The sequence below is a fragment of the Littorina saxatilis genome, linkage group LG8 (assembly GCF_037325665.1).
Source record: "Littorina saxatilis isolate snail1 linkage group LG8, US_GU_Lsax_2.0, whole genome shotgun sequence".
Lineage (NCBI taxonomy): Eukaryota > Metazoa > Mollusca > Gastropoda > Littorinimorpha > Littorinidae > Littorina > Littorina saxatilis.
Window position 1 is genome coordinate 54,623,806 of NC_090252.1, and position 19,288 is coordinate 54,643,093.

At 40.9% G+C, this 19,288-nt stretch overlaps 1 protein-coding gene across 1 annotated transcript in view; it reads left to right on the forward strand.

The window, feature by feature from the left end:
- Positions 1-19,288, forward strand: part of LOC138974383 (prion-like-(Q/N-rich) domain-bearing protein 25) — a 152,771-nt gene that overhangs the window by 5,816 nt on the left and 127,667 nt on the right. The window lies entirely within an intron of this gene.

Genomic DNA, 19,288 nt, shown 5'->3' on the forward strand with positions numbered 1-19,288 from the left:
TTTTCTAGTGATACATTTTTATTTAAATTTTTTAGTTAGAGCTTTGACTATTTTACACACTTCTAGGAATTGACTTTTAGAAATGATTAATTACCTGTCTAATTACCATTTTGAGTTATGCACATGTTTGCGTTATGCAAAACAGCTTGTCTTCAGCTAGGTTGTTATTCTTCTTGGTTGTGGTGGTGTTTGTTTGCTTTTTGACTCACATGCGAAGCAAAAATGAGTCTATGTACTCACCCGAGTCGTCCGTCCGTCCGTCCGGAAAACTTTAACGTTGGATATTTCTTGGACACTATTCAGTCTATCAGTACCAAATTTGGCAAGATGGTGTATGATGACAAGGCCCCAAAAAACATACATAGCATCTTGACCTTGCTTCAAGGTCAAGGTCGCAGGGGCCATACATGTTGTCTAAAAAACAGCTATTTTTCTCATTTTTCCCATTTTATCTGACGTTTTTGAGATTGAATACCTCACCTATATATGGTACTAGAGGAATACCCGGCTTTGCCGGGGTGAATCGCTATACAGAGACAGACAGCGTGGCGGTTCACCACAATCACCTTTGAAGGCGAAGTCCTGTCAAACGGGATTGAGAATTGTAGAGCTTATTTCTTAGCCCTATATTATCTGTTGTGGCTTCTCAAATGCCAGAACATACAGACAGATGATGATAAAATCGTTTATTTAACGTCACTCTGTAAAAACATTGGCGACATTTGTCTTAGATTAAGAACACACACAGGCACGCACATAAACTTTCCCTTTATGTACAGTGGTTCACCACCCTCCCGCCCCCCGCACACTCTCGCTCATCTAATTAAAAATAGTGTTAAGAGATACTTGGATATAAAATGGTATTTTTAAAAGTTCTGATAAAAATATATAGTAGCTGTATGAGAAGCAATGGCGTCAGCCGCAGCAACGTCTCTTCATATCCAGGGACCAAGTGGGTGCGTGTGCATAAGTCCAGCGATAAGTTTGGGACCTTGCCACCCAAGGTCTTTATTAAAACTTAAAAGATAGCTTAATTTTTCCTTTGAGGTATTTGGCAGAATATTTCTATTTGAGTTTATAAAATGAGTCAGGGGTTGAAAGTGGCATGAGTTCAAATCACACTCCAAAGTCAAATGAGCAATGGTGAGGTCGGATTGACAGGTGCATTTAAGCTCTAGAAATTGGTAATTCCCAGCTTCTGCCCTTAGGCGGTTAATCCTTTTTATTACACGTGGGCATGCATTATAGGTGTTCATCTGTTTTGATGGGGCTTCCCGAATGAGCCAGCCAGAGCTTATAGCCTTGTGCATATATTTGTTCCTCCATTCTCTCCAGAGAAGAGAGTCTGTAAGGCTACTGATCTCAGAAGCAGACAATGGCAGGTCTACCTGGGATCGGAGGAGCCTATGCCTTGGGCAGCTTCTTTAGCGGCTTTGTCCGCTTTCTCGTTGCCAGGCACGTTCACGTGTGCTGGACACCAGACCAGGTTAATCTCGCTTCTTTTTTTTATAATTTTATTCGCCAGCTCCTTTATGGCAATGACAAGATCATGTCTTTTTGATCTTTTGTTAGATCGTAATGCTTCAATGGCTGCTTTGGAGTCAGAGAATATAGCTATCTTTTGAGGAGGAGTGTTCTTGAGATTGAGATGAACAAGCGACATGCAGATGGCAAGGAGCTCAGCTGAGAAGATCGAGTTTCTGTTGCACAGTTTAAATTTCCCAGTCATGTCATCGCTGGGGATTACAAAAGCTGCGCCAGCCTTCTTGTCATCCAACACTGACCCGTCTGTGTAAACATGAACATGGCCTTTGTATACAGTATCAATGTGCTCAAGGGCTTGTATCCTGAGTAATAACTGATCAGACTTTGTAGCTGTGCAATATTCTGTGTCAAAATTCATTTCTTTCATTGTCCATGAGGGATCACGAGATATGGGGTTTTGGGCCACATCATTTGGGTCGACACTGATTTTACTAAAGAGTGAAGCATTGAATTGAGCCAGTGAGGAGAAAGTAGTGCCAAAGTGGGCCTTTTTGTTTTGGACATGATTGTAGTGCAGTTGTAGCTCCTCTTTTGTTGAGTTTTGCACTGTGTTGGCTCGAACATTGTAATCTGCGCAGCACTTACGCCGCCACATGTCAAGAGGGAGGAATCCTGCTTGATGGTATACAATGGCCTGCTTTGAATGCCTTGGGTGTCCGAGGGCAAGCCGAAGGGCACGACATTCCGCTGACTGTAGCTTATCAAACCATTTTCGAGCCGACGAGAAGTAGGCCTCCTGTCCATATGATAGTCTTGATCTTATAAGAGCTCTGGTGATGTTTGTTAGAATAACTGGGCACTTTGCCCATGGTTGGGCAGCCAGTATTTTAAGAAGGTTGATGGTCTTATTTGCTTTGCTTAAAAGATACTTTAGGTGAGCAGTCCATAGTCCATTTGAGGTGAAAAGTACGCCCAGATATTTCACCTGCTGACTGGGTGAAACAACAGATTTATCTAGTGAGAACTGTATCTTTTCTCGATCTTCCAGTTTTCGGTTTGTAAAGACAACGAATACAGTTTTCTCGGCAGAGAGAGTGAAGCCATTCTCCCGCATATAGTTCGCAATGTTATCTATAGCTGTTTGCCACTCTTTAGAGAATTTGTGTTCTGTTTTATAGGTTTTGTTTTGATACTCTTTGCATAGAGCAATATCATCCGCATAAAGCGTCAGTTCGGCTCCATGTGTTTTAATTGTCGATATGTCATGCAGCATAATGCTAAAAAGCAGTGGTGCTATTACTGAGCCCTGTGGCACTCCCATGTCAACTTTGCGAGTGGATGATTTGGCACCTTTATAATCAGTTTGAAAGGATCTGTTCAGTAGAAAGCTTTTTATGTATTGAAACATATTACCACTGATGCCTAATTGCTTCAATTTGAACAACAATCGTTGGTGCCATACTGTATCGTAGGCTTTTTTGATGTCAAACAAGACAGCAAAGAGAGACTTCTTGCGTGAGAGAGCTTTCTTAATTTTGGAGGACAGTTTCACAATGTGATCCGAGACACCCCTGCCTCGACGGAAACCGGCTTGGCACAGGGGTATTGCCTTTTTTCTTTACATTTCATCTTCTAGTCTGGATTTTAGTATTCTTTCATAGATTTTGCTCAGATGGGAGGTCAGAGATATAGGGCGCCAGTTGGAAGGGTCAGCTCTTGGTTTTCCAGGCTTTAAAATGGGGATCACAACAGCCTCTTACCAAGCTGAGGGAATCAGGCCAGACTTCCAGCATGTTGAATAAAAATCCAGTAAAAGATGTAATCCTTGGTTTGGTAAATGTTGTATGACCTGATAGTTTATTGGATCAGAACCACAGGCGGATCGGACTTTTGTCACCGATGCTATAGCCGTTTTCAGTTCTTGAATGGATAAGGGAGCATTTATTTTTAAGGAAGGGTTGAGTTCTGGGTCGTTTAAGTCCTGTTTATCCTCCCACTTCTTACGGAAGAGTTCCTGCTCACATAACAGTTTATCTGTTTGGCTTGCTGCTGCAAAAATATCTGCAAACAGTTCTGCTTTTTCAGGAAGGCTTTCATATTTTTTTCCTTCGTGCATAAGAGGACGTTCAGCCTGCTTGTGTCTGCATTTGAATTTCCTTATTTTGGTCCAAATTTTTCCAGCATCTCTGTAATCGCTCACTTTGCTGGACATGTTTTCAAAGTATTCTTTTTTTGCTTTGTCTATAATTTTGTCACATTGTTCTTCAGTTGATTTCATATTGTTGTGGTTTTGTGCAGACCTGAAGCGATCATACTTCTCTTTTGCAGTTCTTTTTAACCTGATGGCTGTTCTGCATTCTTCTGTCCACCATGGGCTCTGATCAGTTCTACTGGGTCCGATAAAAGGTTTTGTTTTGGGGATTGACAATTCCATTGCATTCAGCAGGTTTGATCTTAGCTGTTTATATTTGTTGTCGATACTTTCTTGGGACTCTGGATTGCCATTCAAGAGGGCATGTGCATCGGCAGACTTAGTGACAGCGTCCTTGAAAACTGCCCAGTCCGCCTTTTTATAATTGTATTTTAAGGCTTTTGAACCTGGCTCTGTGTGTGGTGATTTCCCAATAATGGATATCATGATTGGTAAGTGGTCGCTTTTTAATTTATCTGACACAACGCACCAGTCCGTTGTTAATCCGAGAATGGGACTAACCAAGGTTATGTCAATGGCGGAGGGGTGTTGGTTTGAGATATCGGGTATTCTGGTTGCTGATCCGTCATTTAGTAAGTACACATTTGATTGCGTTATATAGGTGGCAAGGCTCTTTCCCATGGCACATGTCTGATCGGGGAAGTTGGCATCCCACAGGGGGTTTCGGCCATTAACATCTCCTCCGATCACCCAGGTGCGTCTTCCGTCGAGCTCTGGGAGCCAGCTGAAAATCGGGCCTTTGGTAATGTTTCTGTTATATATGTTTAATAAGAAGATGGATGGGCCATCATTCAGCAGAAGTTCAACTAGGTTTGAATGTATTTTTGTGTCGGCCGGAACAGGGGTTGGGTGAACATTGTACTTCAGATTGTCTCTGACATAGGTTACTGTGTACTTGATAGTTTGTGCTCCGCTCGTATCATCAACCTGATAATCTGTGACGGGTGGGTAAAAGAAACCAGATATGAAGGGGAGTTTTCCCGCATGACAGAGTGGGGACTATATCAATAATACATTGAACATGTTGTTTTGGTTAAGATAATTAATAAGGTACGGTAGAGCAGTGTTAAGGGAACGACAGTTCCCCTGCAGTATATTTATTCTTGAATCCATTTCAATCACAGAAGACCTAAAGTCTGTTGTGACCGTTTGATCTGCCCCTCAACTCTCTATGTCTTTGTGTTGTCAAGGGGTTGAGACTCTGTTACAGATCTGCCTCCCTGAATGCCGAGAAGAGCGCATTGAGTGGTAAGTATCTTATTTAAGGCTGGTGGAGTTGGATTTTCATTTGGCTTAAATATTTCAGTATATAGCCCTGTCAGAAGTGTCAGAACATTTTCGGGGCTTTCATTCGTTTTTGCTTAAATAAGTGCAGCTAGGATGCCAGTGACGAATTTGAACACCTCACCGCAGTTCTCGGCGCTCATCATCTTCATCTTTGCATAGCTTTCTTTCAAAATATGTTGTCTGAGGCAGTCTTCGGACTGTGGCTTTGGTGTGTTTTGTGTTTCATCTTCCTCAACAATCATCAACTTTGGTTCATCCATGAACAAGTCATCATAATCGTGTGTGGGGGAAGTTTGAGATTCTGCATCAGCAACCTTTTTCTCATTGTTTGTTGTTGGCTGTTTGTTTGTCTTTGTTTTGTCTGCTGCTTTTGTGGGGGCCTTTTTTACATTGTGTGTTGATTTTAGTTTCGGGGCAACAGTAGACTCATTATTAATAGGGTTTATGTCAGTTCTTTGTCCAGGTCTCTGGAGGGCGATATTTTGCTCTGAAATGGGGTTTTCACTACGAGGGTTGCTTGGTCCGCCTTGATTTCCTGTGCGTATGCGGCTTGTTGTTGGTTCTGGCCAGATAGTGCTATAATCCTGTTTTTCAATCTCAGCCACGAAAGCTGGGGAGGTAGCCAGGTTTCTCTTTGCTTTGCTGGCACCGCGAGGAGCACTTTTCCCCCCTGCCATTTTCAGCACCCAGCACTCATCGACTTCTGAATCAGAGTCATTAGATGTATCTGGGTCTTTCTTTTGTTTTTTCATTATTTCAAACTTTGCTCTTCTTATTGCTTCTGCATATGGGATGTATTTGGCTGCTCGGATTTTGTTTGCTGTTCTTCGGAGCACTAGCTCAGGACAGCCTAAGTAAGCTGCCGAGTGGGGACCGCCACAGTTTAGGCAGTGTTTGTCATTTGGACAGTTGTCAACTGGGTGGTCTTTCTTTTGACCGCATCTTGGGCATTTGTCTTGTCTGGCTTTACATTGTTTGGAGCCATGTCCCAATCTCTGGCACTTAGTACACCTTCTGACTGGGGCCACATAGGGTTCGACAGCAAAGAAGGTTTTCACTATCTTCACTGTATCTGGTAGCGTTTTCTTTAAAAAAGTGATTTTGACAGCTTGAGTAAGTTCCCCCTTCTGGTTTTTTAACCGCTGAAGAGATTTTACTTTCTCAAGAGATTGTTGAAGTTTATCAAGGTCTTTAGAGAGTGGGATGGGTCTGATGACACCTTCCGTTGTTGCCTCTGGTATAGTGCATCTTATTTGCACTTGAGCGAGACTGGTGAGATTGGCAAATTTATGTTGTTGTTTTTCATTGCAGCAGGCAATCAAGAATTTGCCCGAGGGCACAGGTCGTACACCTTCTATCTGACCGACCGCGTCAACCAAGACACGAGACTGGAGTGATGGCCCAAGTTTCGAGAACATAGCTGGACCTGTAGCCGCGTTGGTGAGAATGAATGGGTATTGTGCAAAGGTTGGAGGAAGACTTGGTGTCACCTTTTTTGACTTTGTGTGTCTAGGGGGCCCAGTTTTGACTGGTTGTGAGACTTTTGACTGTGGCTGAGGCAGAGCCTGTTCGGCATCACTGTTAGCAATGGGTGCTTTTTTCTTTCGCTGACGGCGGCGTTGAGTTTTAAAAATGTCATCGCCTTCTGTGCTTTGGGAAGGTGAAATGTTCCCGTCTTCTGAGGGCACTGCTGCGTTGTGGTTATTGACACTGGCGTCAGCGTCAGAGTGGTTGTTTGAGCTCTCTTTTGTCTTTTTTGAGCTTGTTGGAGAGAAGCTGTCGGAATCTCTTAACCTTTTTCGGGGTGTGCAACACAATGTGCTGTCCATAGATTCAGCAGGGGTAGAGGTAGCCAAAGGTGGTTTGTCGCTTATGACAAAGGTGGCAGTGGCCATTGTGAGGGCCTTTTGGTGTTCAAATGCAGTGAGGAGTACTCAGAGAGCAGTGTGTTTGTGAGCGACCTTGGTAGAGGACCCTCTAAAAGCGAAATGACTCGAAAATGAGCTTTGGTATGAGCAGGCGTCTCGCACTGTTAAAAGAAAGAAAAAGGGATGACAAAAGCGTCCCTTGACAAAGAGTGAGCTGAAGCTCACCCTCTAGTGACTTTCACTTCTCTCCCGAGAATCACGAGGACTCCTGCAGGGCGAGTGGAAAAGCCACCAAGGGCAGTTAAAAAAGCCCTCTCTGGGTCTATGCCAAGAGAGCTGTGTCGTGTGTTAAAACACACACAAAATGTGATTGTCCCCCTTTACCATCAGGAATTCGGGAAGAAATCGTATTTTGAGCACTGACTTGGCTATGTAAGCTCGAGGTACGTTAAAGACAGACAAAAGCCGCTAGACCACATCACAAACAGAACTCTACAATACACAGGTTTTTGCCCACACACACACACAAACACACACACACACAGAGAAGCCGTATATATATATGTATATCTATATCTATAAATATATAGAGATAGGTGACAGTGTATTTTTCGCGTGGCTATAAATTGATTCGACCTTTTCACTTTGACAGTAAGAACAACTTACGGGTGCAAGGGAAGCGTTCTGGACAGCGCAGTGACATTCTAAAAATAGTAACTTAGAAACGGGAATATGGATTAAAGCCACACGAAGGCGCAAAACACTGGAGAAGATAAGGAAGAGTTACTGGGAATGGTGAATTTGCCGGGGTGAATCGCGAGACAGAGACAGACAGCGTGGCGGTTCACCACGATCACCTTTGAAGGCGAAGTCCTGTCAAACGGGTTTGAGATTTTTAGAGCTTATTTCTTAGCCCTATATTATCTGTTGTGGCTTCTCAAATGCCAGAACATACAGACAGACAAACGCCGCTAGACCACATCACAAACAGAACTCTACAATACACAGGTTTTTGCCCACACACACACACAAACACACACACACACACATAGAAGCCGTATATATACATGTATATCTATATCTATAAATATATAGAGATAGGTGACAGTGTATTTTTTGCGTGGCTATAAATTGATTCGACCGTTTCACTTTGACAGTAAGAACAACTAGAGATTTTTAGAGCTTATTTCTTAGCCCTATATTATCTGTTGTGGCTTCTCAAATGCCAGAACATACAGACAGACAAAAGCCGCTAGACCACATAACAAACAGAACTCTACAATACATAGGTTTTTGCCCACACACACACACAAACACACACACACACACAGAGAAGCCGTATATATATGTATATCTATAAATATAAAGAGATAGGTGAGAGTGTATTTTTCGCGTGGCTATACATTGATTCGACCTTTTCACTTTGACAGAAAGAACAACTTACGGGTGCAAGGGAAGCGTTCTGGACAGCGCAGTGACATTCTAAAAATAGTAACTTAGAAACGGGAATATGGATTGAAGCCACACGAAGGAAGGGAGATAAACGCAACACACTGGAGAAGATAAGGAAGAGTTACTTGTAATGGTGAAACCAAAATCGGTTCAGCGCTGCGCGCTGAGAGCACGTGTTGAAATATCTCATCGATGATATTGTGTCCGGGGTGTAGCTGAATACGGTGTCCAAATTTGAAAAAGATCCACCGAGAACTTTGGCGTTGTGATGTGGTGTAGCGGCTTTGGTGTGTCGGTATGGGGGCCCGGGTAGCTGAGGTGGAACCAAAATCGGTTCAGCGCTGCGCGCTGAGAGCACGTGTTGAAAATTCTCATCGACCAGGTTGTGTCCGGGGTCTACCTGAATATGCCCACCAAATTTGAAGCAGATACATCGAGAACTTTGGCTGTGCATCGCGAACACACACACACAGACACAAGTCGTATATATATATATATATATATATATATATATATATATATAGATATAAGGCAAAGTAAGCCCCATCTTTTGATACCAGTTTGGTTTACCTTGCTTCAAGGTCAAGGTCACAGGAGCTCTTCAAAGTTGGATTGTATACATATTTTGAAGTGACCTTGACCCTGAACTATGGAAGATAACGGTTTCAAACTTAAACATTATGTGGGGCACATGTTATGCTTTCATCATGAGACACAGTTCATAACTCATAACTCATAACATTTTATTGATCCAACAAAGGAAATTAAATTAGTCATTAGCACATATAGGTCATTAATTAATAACTATAAAAGAATAAAAGAAGAAAATTCATAAAACCCATGATATAAAAATACCCTTTTTTCTTGCACACCTGACACACCGACACACCAATACACATGCATACATGCCTACATACATACCTACATACATACATACATACATACATACATACATACATACATACATACATACATTCCATGTTAAAGTGTAGTTAAGAACATCACAGTAATTATATCATTGTTTGGATTAACAGATAAGTTTTTATGTAAATGATGATAACAACAATCCATAATTAACGCTATTGCACTACCAAAGAAGAGACCAACCAAACACATAAAAACCAATAACAGTAATCATCATTTGGTCACATATGATCAAGGTCAAGGTCACTTTGACCCGTATGAAATGTGACCAAAATAAGGTAGTGAACCACTAAAAGTGACCATATCTCATGGTAGAAAGAGCCAATAAGCACCATTGTACTTCCTATGTCTTGAATTAACAGCTTTGTGTTGCATGACCTTGGATGCACATGTATTTTGGTAGGAAAAATGTGTAAAGCAGTTCTTAGTGTATGATGTCATTGCTAGGTTTAGCTGAAGGTCAAGGTCATGTAAAGGTCAAGGTCAAGCATGTGAGTCGTATGGGCTTTGCCCTTCTTTTTATATTTAGTCAAGTTTTGACTAAATATTTTAACATCGAGGGGGAATCGAAACGAGGGTCGTGGTGTATGTGCGTGTGTGCGTGTGTGTGTGTGTCTCTGTGTGTGTGTAGAGCGATTCAGACTAAACTACTGGACCGATCTTTATGAAATTTGACATGAGAGTTCCTGGGTATGAAATCCCCTTACGTTTTTTTCATTTTTTTGATAAATGTCTTTGATGACGTCATATCCGGCTTTTCGTGAAAGTTGAGGCGGCACTGTCACGCCCTCATTTTTCAACCAAATTGGTTGACATTTTGGTCAAGTAATCTTCGACGAAGCCCGGACTTCGGTATTGCATTTCAGCTTGGTGGCTTAAAAATTAATTAATGACTTTGGTCATTAAAAATCTGAAAATTGTAAAAAAAAAATAAAAATTTATAAAACGATCAAAATTTACGTTTATCTTATTCTCCATCATTTGCTGATTCCAAAAACATATAAATATGTTATATTCGGATTAAAAACAAGCTCTGAAAATTAAATATATAAAAATTATTATCAAAATTAAATTGTCCAAATCAATTTAAAAACACTTTCATCTTATTCCTTGTCGGTTCCTGATTCCAAAAACATATAGATATGATATGTTTGGATTAAAAACACGCTCAGAAAGTTAAAACAAAGAGAGGTACAAAAAAGCGTGCTATCCTTCTTAGCGCAACTAGTTACTACTACCCCGCTCTTCTTGTCAATTTCACTGCCTTTGCCATGAGCGCTGGACTGACGATGCTACGAGTATACGGTCTTGCTGAAAAATGGCATTGCGTTCAGTTTCATTCTGTGAGTTCGACAGCTACTTGACTAAATATTGTATTTTCGCCTTACGCGACTTGTTTCCTTCTCTTTTTATATTTAGTCAAGTTTTGACTAAATATTTTAACATCGAGGGGGAATCGAAACGAGGGTCGTGGTGTATGTGCGTGTGTCTGTCTGTCTGTGTGTGTGTGTGTGTAGAGCGATTCAGACTAAACTACTGGACCGATCTTTATGAAATTTGACATGAGAGTTCCTGGGTATGAAATCCCCGAACGTTTTTTTTCATTTTTTTGATAAATGTCTTTGATGACGTCATATCCGGCTTTTCGTGAAAGTTGAGGCGGCACTGTCACGCCCTCATTTTTCAACCAAATTGGTTGAAATTTTGGTCAAGTAATCTTCGACGAAGCCCGGACTTCGGTATTGCATTTCAGCTTGGTGGCTTAAAAATTAATTAATGACTTTGGTCATTAAAAATCTGAAAATTGTAAAAAAAAATAAAAATTTATAAAACGATCCAAATTTACATTCATCTTATTTTCCATCATTTTCTGATTCCAAAAACATATAAATATGTTATATTTGGATTAAAAACAAGCTCTGAAAATTAAATATATAAAAATTATTATCAAAATTAAATTGTCGAAATCAATTTAAAAACACTTTCATCTTATTCCTTGTCGGTTCCTGATTCCAAAAACATATAGATATGATATGTTTGGATTAAAACACGCTCAGAAAGTTAAAACAAAGAGAGGTACAGAAAAGCGTGCTATCCTTCTTAGCGCAACTACTACCCCGCTCTTCTTGTCAATTTCACTGCCTTTGCCATGAGCGGTGGACTGACGATGCTACGAGTATACGGTCTTGCTGAAAAATGGCATTGCGTTCAGTTTCATTCTGTGAGTTCGACAGCTACTTGACTAAATATTGTATTTTCGCCTTACGCGACTTGTTCTTTCTTTCTTTCGTTTTACATTTAGTCAAGTTTTGACTAAATGTTTTAACATAGAGGGGGAATCGAGACGAGGGTCGTGGTGTATGTGTGTGTGTGTGTGTGTGTGCGTGTGTGTGTGGGTGTGTGTGTGTGTGTCTGTCTGTCTGTCTGTGCGTGTGCGTGTGTAGAGCGATTCAGACCAAACTACTGGATCGATCTTTATGTAATTTTACATGAAAGTTCCTGGGTATGATATCCCCAGACATTTTTTTCTTTCTTTCGATAGATGTCTGTTATGACGTCATATCCGGCTTTTTGTAAAAGTTGAGGCGGCACTGTCACACCTTTATTTTTTAAACAAATTAATTGAAATGTTGGCCAAGCAATCTTCGACGAAGGCCGGACTTTGGTATTGCATTTCATCATGAAGGCTTACAAATTAATTAATGACTTTGGTCATTAAACATCTGAAAATTGTAATTAAAATTATGTTTTTATAAAACGACCCAAAACTACTTTTATTTTATTCTTTATCATGTTCTGATTCCAAAAACATATATATATGTTATATTCGGATTAAAAACAAGCTCTGAAAATTAAAAATATAAAATTTATGATCAAAATTAAATTTCCGAAATCGTTTTCAAAACAATTTCATCTTATTCCTTGTCGGTTCCTGATTCCAAAAACATATAGATATGATATGTTTGGATTAAAAACACGCTCAGAAAGTTAAAACGAAGAGAGGTCAATAAAGCGTGCTATGCAGCACAGCGCAACCGCTACCGCGCTGAACAGGCTCGTCACTTTCACTGCCTTTTGCACTCGCGGCGGACTTCGGTCATTGCGAAAAAATGCGGTGCGTTCAGTTTCATTCTGTGAGTTCCACAGCTTGACTAGTAATTTCGCCTTACGCGACTTGTTTTATTTGAGAAACTCTGTGTGATAAGAGTGAGTGTACTACGTACAAAAGCAAAACAAATAAGTAGATGGAGAGGTGAAAGAAAAAAGCTGCAGTGTTTTGGCTTAAGGACTATACGCACTAATGATATTCTGAACTGTTTGTTTCAGTAACAGTCTGATGGACAAGAACTATACAGTGGAGAGGAAGTGGATTTACCTCAGCGGCCAACTTCTTCAAGATTTATCACAATATTTTTTCAATCAGAGGGCCTCCAACATGTCAAAATGTACCGGACAGCAGGCTGACTAGCCAGTGGTCACAACAGTGCTTCAAATCAGAAGAAAAAAGTGTGGACCAGTGAGAGAGAAAAAACTTAGGCCTAGGAGCAACACTACAGTTGACGATGTTTGGAAACAAATCTTCTCAGGGTTTTATTGACCGCCGACCCTTATGAACCTTAATTATGCCAAGGAATAATAATGTTCAGGCAAGTGATGAAAAGCCTCACAGTCCCGATACACATTTTCTGCAAATAAATATGACGCACTGTTCTTTCCAAAACCTGCACATCCAAGCTCATGAGTACTACCATCATGTGTTAACTTTTTCAATCAACAGTCAAACTATCATGCTGGCAATGAATGTGGGCTCCCTCGTGCATATTTCCGACACCAACACTTTGACAAAATATGCACTTTATGATTATTGTTCACTATTATACGATCAACATGTGTGTGGGTTTTTTTGTTTTTTGTCTCGGTTCACCATCCAGAAATAAAACTACTCCATAAACACTCAAACACAGTCTTTTTCGGAAAATGTCTATTGAAAGACGAAAGAAGAGTGTATACTTGCATGTTTCTTGAATACAAGAATGAATGCTTGCATATTGCTGTTAAATGTGTTCGTTCAACTTTAGCAGTAGGATTCCAAAAAGTATGTGTGTTTGTGTGTGTGTCGAAAGAAGTGTTGTAATAATGTTGAATGCAGATTATTAGTTAAGTTTGTCTTTCTCTATATTGTTGTTGCTAAATTGTATTGTTGTACATTGGTATGAATTAGTAACATACGGAGGTGTTTAATGAAAGATTTAATTTGAAATAAATATATATGAAGGATCATGATGTAATTACTCATGTGTGACTTCTTCAATGGTTTGGAAGTATGCACATGCAGGTATGAGATGTGGAATGATCCTGAGTATATGGCTTCTGAAAATAAAAATATAAATAAGAATATGTCTTGTGATGAACACTAGAACCTGTAAACAATTAGTTATTTTGTTGAAAAAAAATGTGTGCATAAAATAAACAGCAGGAGGGTATTATCTGCTTAATTTTCAATCAATTCGATTAGCATTTTGATCAACTTATAATTGCACAGATGGGTCAAGCTCGGTTGCCCTACTCTGTACTGTACACAGATGTCACTGCACTTGGTGCTCTTTGTGTGCTAGCTAACTGGGAACCTAAGCCTGCAAATTAGATTATTTGGATAGCCTGAACGACTGCAGAGTCTACTTCTTGAACAGATAAATCCTAACTTCACTCTCAACATAAACCACAAAGTACAATTGGGTTAAATATGTTTTGCTGTGGCATTATGTTCATTGATGAAAAATAGCAAGAAAGATCACACTGTAAGCATGCAAGAACCCTGATTATTATCTGACCCGACTCCTTTGCTGTCGTTCTACATCAACAACCAACCCGTAACTGATGTGGATGGGAAACAACATTTCTCTCTTTCCTCTCTATCTCCCTCCCTCTCTGTCATGATGCCCAATTTTGGACAGACATTGAGAAAAGCTCCATAAAAATAACAATCTTGAGAAACAAAAACAATCTTACTACATTTCATTCAAGATTGAAAGAAGTGAGTGATCGACAAGAAGAAGAAGAAGATTCAAGATTGCAACGTTAGTACATGTACACGTAACCAACCTTCTTATGTTTTCTCATATCTACAACAGATCTACACGTCAGATTTCGCGCACTATGTTTCCTTCAGCCAATGAAGGCACAGCTTGTTGTCTTGGTTTGATTTTAAGGGGAAGTAAGTCATACGTAACTTCCGTTCGGTCTAGAACAACGTGGGTTTTCATTGTGTGCCAAAATCCGTGCCGTTTTGCAAAATAACAGCCGTAGCAACGTCTAATTTGTATAAATCTGTAGCTGCCTGATAGTTTAATGTATACTTTATTTTATCATAGCCGTTGTGTTGCTTTGCTAAGCTGTGTTTGGCAGGAATGCGAAGATTGCCGACGAGGTCGAGAGACTCAGTATCATACCTTGTATAAACCATAAGGAAAGACGACCGTCAATCACAAGTGACATCCAAGTAAGACATATGCCCCGCCCACCTCGTGACGAGTGCCTGTGTTAGAAATGGCACAGTGGTAAGACATTGCGATAAACAAGTGTCACACACACACACATGCATCACACACGTGCGCAGCCAGTCAACCACCGACTCAATGAGAATCTTACATAGTAAAAATAGTAAAGTTCCACAAACACTAATTGTAGTATACTGTTCAAAAAAAGAAACGCATAGCTTGTAATATTTGGTTAATTTAGTTATATGGCTACAAGGATATCCACCAAACTGCAGAAAATGTTTATCTGGTCGTCGACCTTTCGTCCATTGCCACAAGTGAGCTCTGCGCGTGACGCATGCGTTATCAGTGGCTACAATGTCAAAATTGCTCATTTGGCATGACCACTCGTCATGCTTCAGTGTAATCTCGTGAAACTCGGGGAATATTGAGCTCTCACCATGTCTTCCAAAACCCATAAAAGCGGATTGTTCGCCACAAAGAAATCAGACGACAATTCAGCGACGAAAGATGGCCCGATTGAGCAGAGAAGACCGCCAAATTGCATTGGGTCGTTTACAAGCAGGCCAAAGTCAAAGTGCAATCGCCAGGCACTTCCACGTGTCCCAGAGCACCATCAGTAGACTGTGGGTCAGGTTTCAAGCCACTGGCTCCGTTGCTGACTTGCCACGAGCGGGAAGACCAAGGGCGACAACTGCTGCTCACGACCGCTTCATACGGCTCCGCCACCTCCGGAATCGTTTCCTGTCGGCCTCATCTTCTGTCCAGGCTCTCCCCGGGCCACACCGATTATCGGACCAGACCGTGCGGAACCGCCTGCATGAAGCTGGTTTGAGAGCTCGCAGACCTCACAGAGGAGCTGTCCTCACCCGCCGCCATCGCCAGAACCGAGTGCAGTGGGGCAACCAGCACCTTCGCTGGACCGTCCGGAATCACTGGAGACACGTGTGGTTCAGCGACGAGTCCTACTTCCTGCTCCAGCGACATGATGGTCGGAGGAGGGTCTACCGGAGAGTAAACGAACGTTACGCGCCCAACTGTGTGGATGAGGCACCCGTTTATGGTGGTGGAGGCGTCATGGTGTGGGGGGCGATCAATACCGCTGGAAGGAGCACCCTGGTGCACGTCCAAGGGCGCATAACTGCCCAGCGATACGTGGAGGAAATTCTGCGCCCACACGCCCTTCCTCTTCTGGCTGACCAGGATGCCATATTCCAGCAGGACAACGCTCGCCCGCACACAGCACGACTCACCACCCAGTTCCTCACCGACCACCATGTCCAGGTGCTTCCCTGGCCATCCATGTCGCCAGACATGAACCCGATAGAACACCTCTGGGATGAATTGGACAGACGTGTGCGCAGGCGAGAAGAAGCGCCGGCAAATCACCGCGATCTATTGCAGGCACTTCAGGAGGAGTGGGACACCATCCCACAGCAAGATATCCGGCATCTGATCCAGTCCATGCCCAGAAGGTGCCGGGCAGTTGTTGCTGCTCAAGGCAGTCACACCTCCTACTGACTTGACAGCCTCGGCACCCAATCGTATTGATTGACTGATTGATTTGAAGATGCAAATGAACTGTGTGTGCATTCAACTGTGTCCATACCAAATTTCAAACAAATAATCTAAATATTGGATTTTCTGTTAATTTTTTCGAAAAATAAAACAAATTTGGCAAGTAGCAACTATGGGTTTCTTTTTTTGAACAGTATATAAGAGGAACTATTATTGTTCACTTATAAACATATTTATAACACATACGCACACACACACACACACACACATATTTAAGTTAATGACCTGCTGGAGTAAAAGGCTTATTTATCGAGCTAGGTAATAAGGGTAATACTCAAATAACCAACTGAGTCCAGCAGTAGATAGAAATCCCGACGATGTAGACGTAGACGATAGAATGACGGTAGGAGGACGACAGTTAAAGGTGAAGCAGAAGACTGCGCAGACGTAGATGAAGATGTAGATGTAGGTGAAATGTCATCTTCTGGTTAAAGTTGACACCAGAACTTGGTTGTTTCAGTCTTCAGGTTACCGACAGGGCGACCTGAAATATGCGTAGAGTTAGTTTCATAGTCAATATCACGCTACCCTTTACCCGGCCCGTCTTATGCCAATAACTCCAAAGCAGGATTATATGGACAATGGCAATACTGATTCACACACTCATATACCCAAATCACTCATGCTGGCAACCATTTAAACATATTCAAATTAGTGTTCAAACTAGCTACTAGCATCAACATACTAACAACACGATTTAACAATATTTCTTAGATATAATCACAACTATCATAGGCAAAGTACAAAACGTATACAATAGTAGAAACCCATTATACTGCACTTGCAGACAAGCAAACAAACAACAAACAAACAAACAAACAAACGGCCGGTCGACTCGGACGTATGCATATATGTATATATATGAGCCTGTGCCAAAACGTGCTTGCCAAAATGGGACATTTGGGGTTGAAAACCAAACTGGAAATAATACTGTCTTATCTTTATACACTAATTGACTTTGTATAGTGTAACTATTTCCATAACCAAAAAGATAACTTGGGCTTTACTTTTTGCGAAAAAACAAAAAAACGCATCAACATAGCTGTGTGTCAACTATAACGCGAGACACAGCATTTTCATAAGTATCTTTATAAGTTCTTAACTGATTTGCTTCAAATTTACTCAGCAAGTAAGATTTACATCCCAAAAGAGATTCATTGAGGAACTTCTAAAATGGACCTTGTATTTTGAAAAATAAGACACCCATCACTGTGTCCTGAGTTACAGTTGACACACTCCAGTCACAAGAAATCCTGTAAAAAAATTAAAAACAGAGAAGATGTTTCAAAGACTAGAATATTTTATTAAAACCATCATTTGCAATTCAAACAAACCTCAAAATCACATGAAAAAGAAAGCAAAGCAGAAAAACTAGTCCCTGCTGTGTCAACTGTAACGGGGTCAAGGAAGACATGAAAATGGCACTGTGTCTCATGTTCCGGTTGACACACAAAGTCATGAACACACACTGTAATGTGACAAGAGAATAAGAAATGCCAAAATGCCAGGTGTTACATGCAGGAAGTGCAAAATAAGGATAAGATGTCTTCAAATGTACAAATTCATTGGAAAATGGATGGCAAGAATCTCAAAAACACAACAGAAAACTAACCAAAACATTCCCAAATAGTGGTATATTTACACCATCAGCTTATACAGAAAGTTCCTGCAGTTAATGTTCGTGAACATTACATTCCAGTCTGAACGAGTCAAAAGTCATTAAACAAACAATTTTGCACTCAAAACTGGTTAAATAAAAATGAAAAATTAAAACGCAAGTTCATGGAGAAAACAAGGTAAAATTACAAACGCCCAAGGGAAATGTCAATCTCATGAATATCCTCCACATCCACACATTAAGTGTCACTTGCACTCTCAAATAGTCATGCACATAATCAAAGAAACACATTGCACACTAGCACCCTACAAAGGTAAATACAAGACTTGATCAATCACAAATTGGTAATCAGAGATTTAAAAAAAAATGTGCACCAATAAATACACACAAGCATTCAAAGTACCACAATGTACAAGACTAGAGAAAATCACAGATCAGCTTTCACACATAGCTTTAGCTGCCAATGCCTACATGTAAAATAATATGATAATGATAACTGCAAAGTTCGTAAAATTGGCTTCCCCCATCAAATAAATTAATCTACTCGGGCTATGCATGATCAGCAAACTTGCCAGACTGTCACTGTCAGAAGGGAGTCAGACCAAACCAGATGCAGACCTGTTTACACTAAACCCGAGGCAAGAGTACTTTCCCAAAACGTTGAGTGTATTTTTCAAACAGTTGGTGTACTTTGCAAGCAAAGCCATACGCGTGGGTGCAAACGTGTTTGTGTAAGAATAGCATGTCTTCTGTTCCTCTCCAAAGTTCGTTCATGGCAGACATCGTAGCGTTCAGGGTCCAGCTTTAGCCGTTGTCTGTACTCTTTGGATCGCTCGTTGTTCTGCTTCCGGACTCGTTCAGCCTGGGGTGACAATCTGACTTGCAGTCGCAGACCTTACAATCACGAAAAAGAAATGAGGCTCAAGTACAAGACAGAAAAATATTTGCCCACAGCACATCTAGAATTTAATGACATGTTCAAGTGCAGTTTCTACAGCACTGACCCCTGTCTCTTCTACCTCTCCCAGATAAATGTAACATTTCACTTTTAAGAGCAACAATACCACTTCTAACATCAGTCCTAAGAACTAAGACTGTACTGGATTTCCTACAAAGAGATGTGTCTAAGTTGACACAATCACCATAAATTAATATGCTTTCATCTGCAGAGTCATTTATTTACAAGGCTGGTAATTGAGGTAACTAAAAAAACAAGTAACAAAGGACATAAAACAATACTGTGTCCTTCCCAAGAAAAGTTACGGTCGACATGCATTCCTCGTAAATCAAAGCTACAAACATTACACAAAAAAACCACAACCCTAAACTCTCAATTCCAAAAGTTAAAAGTAAAACGCAGACCTTA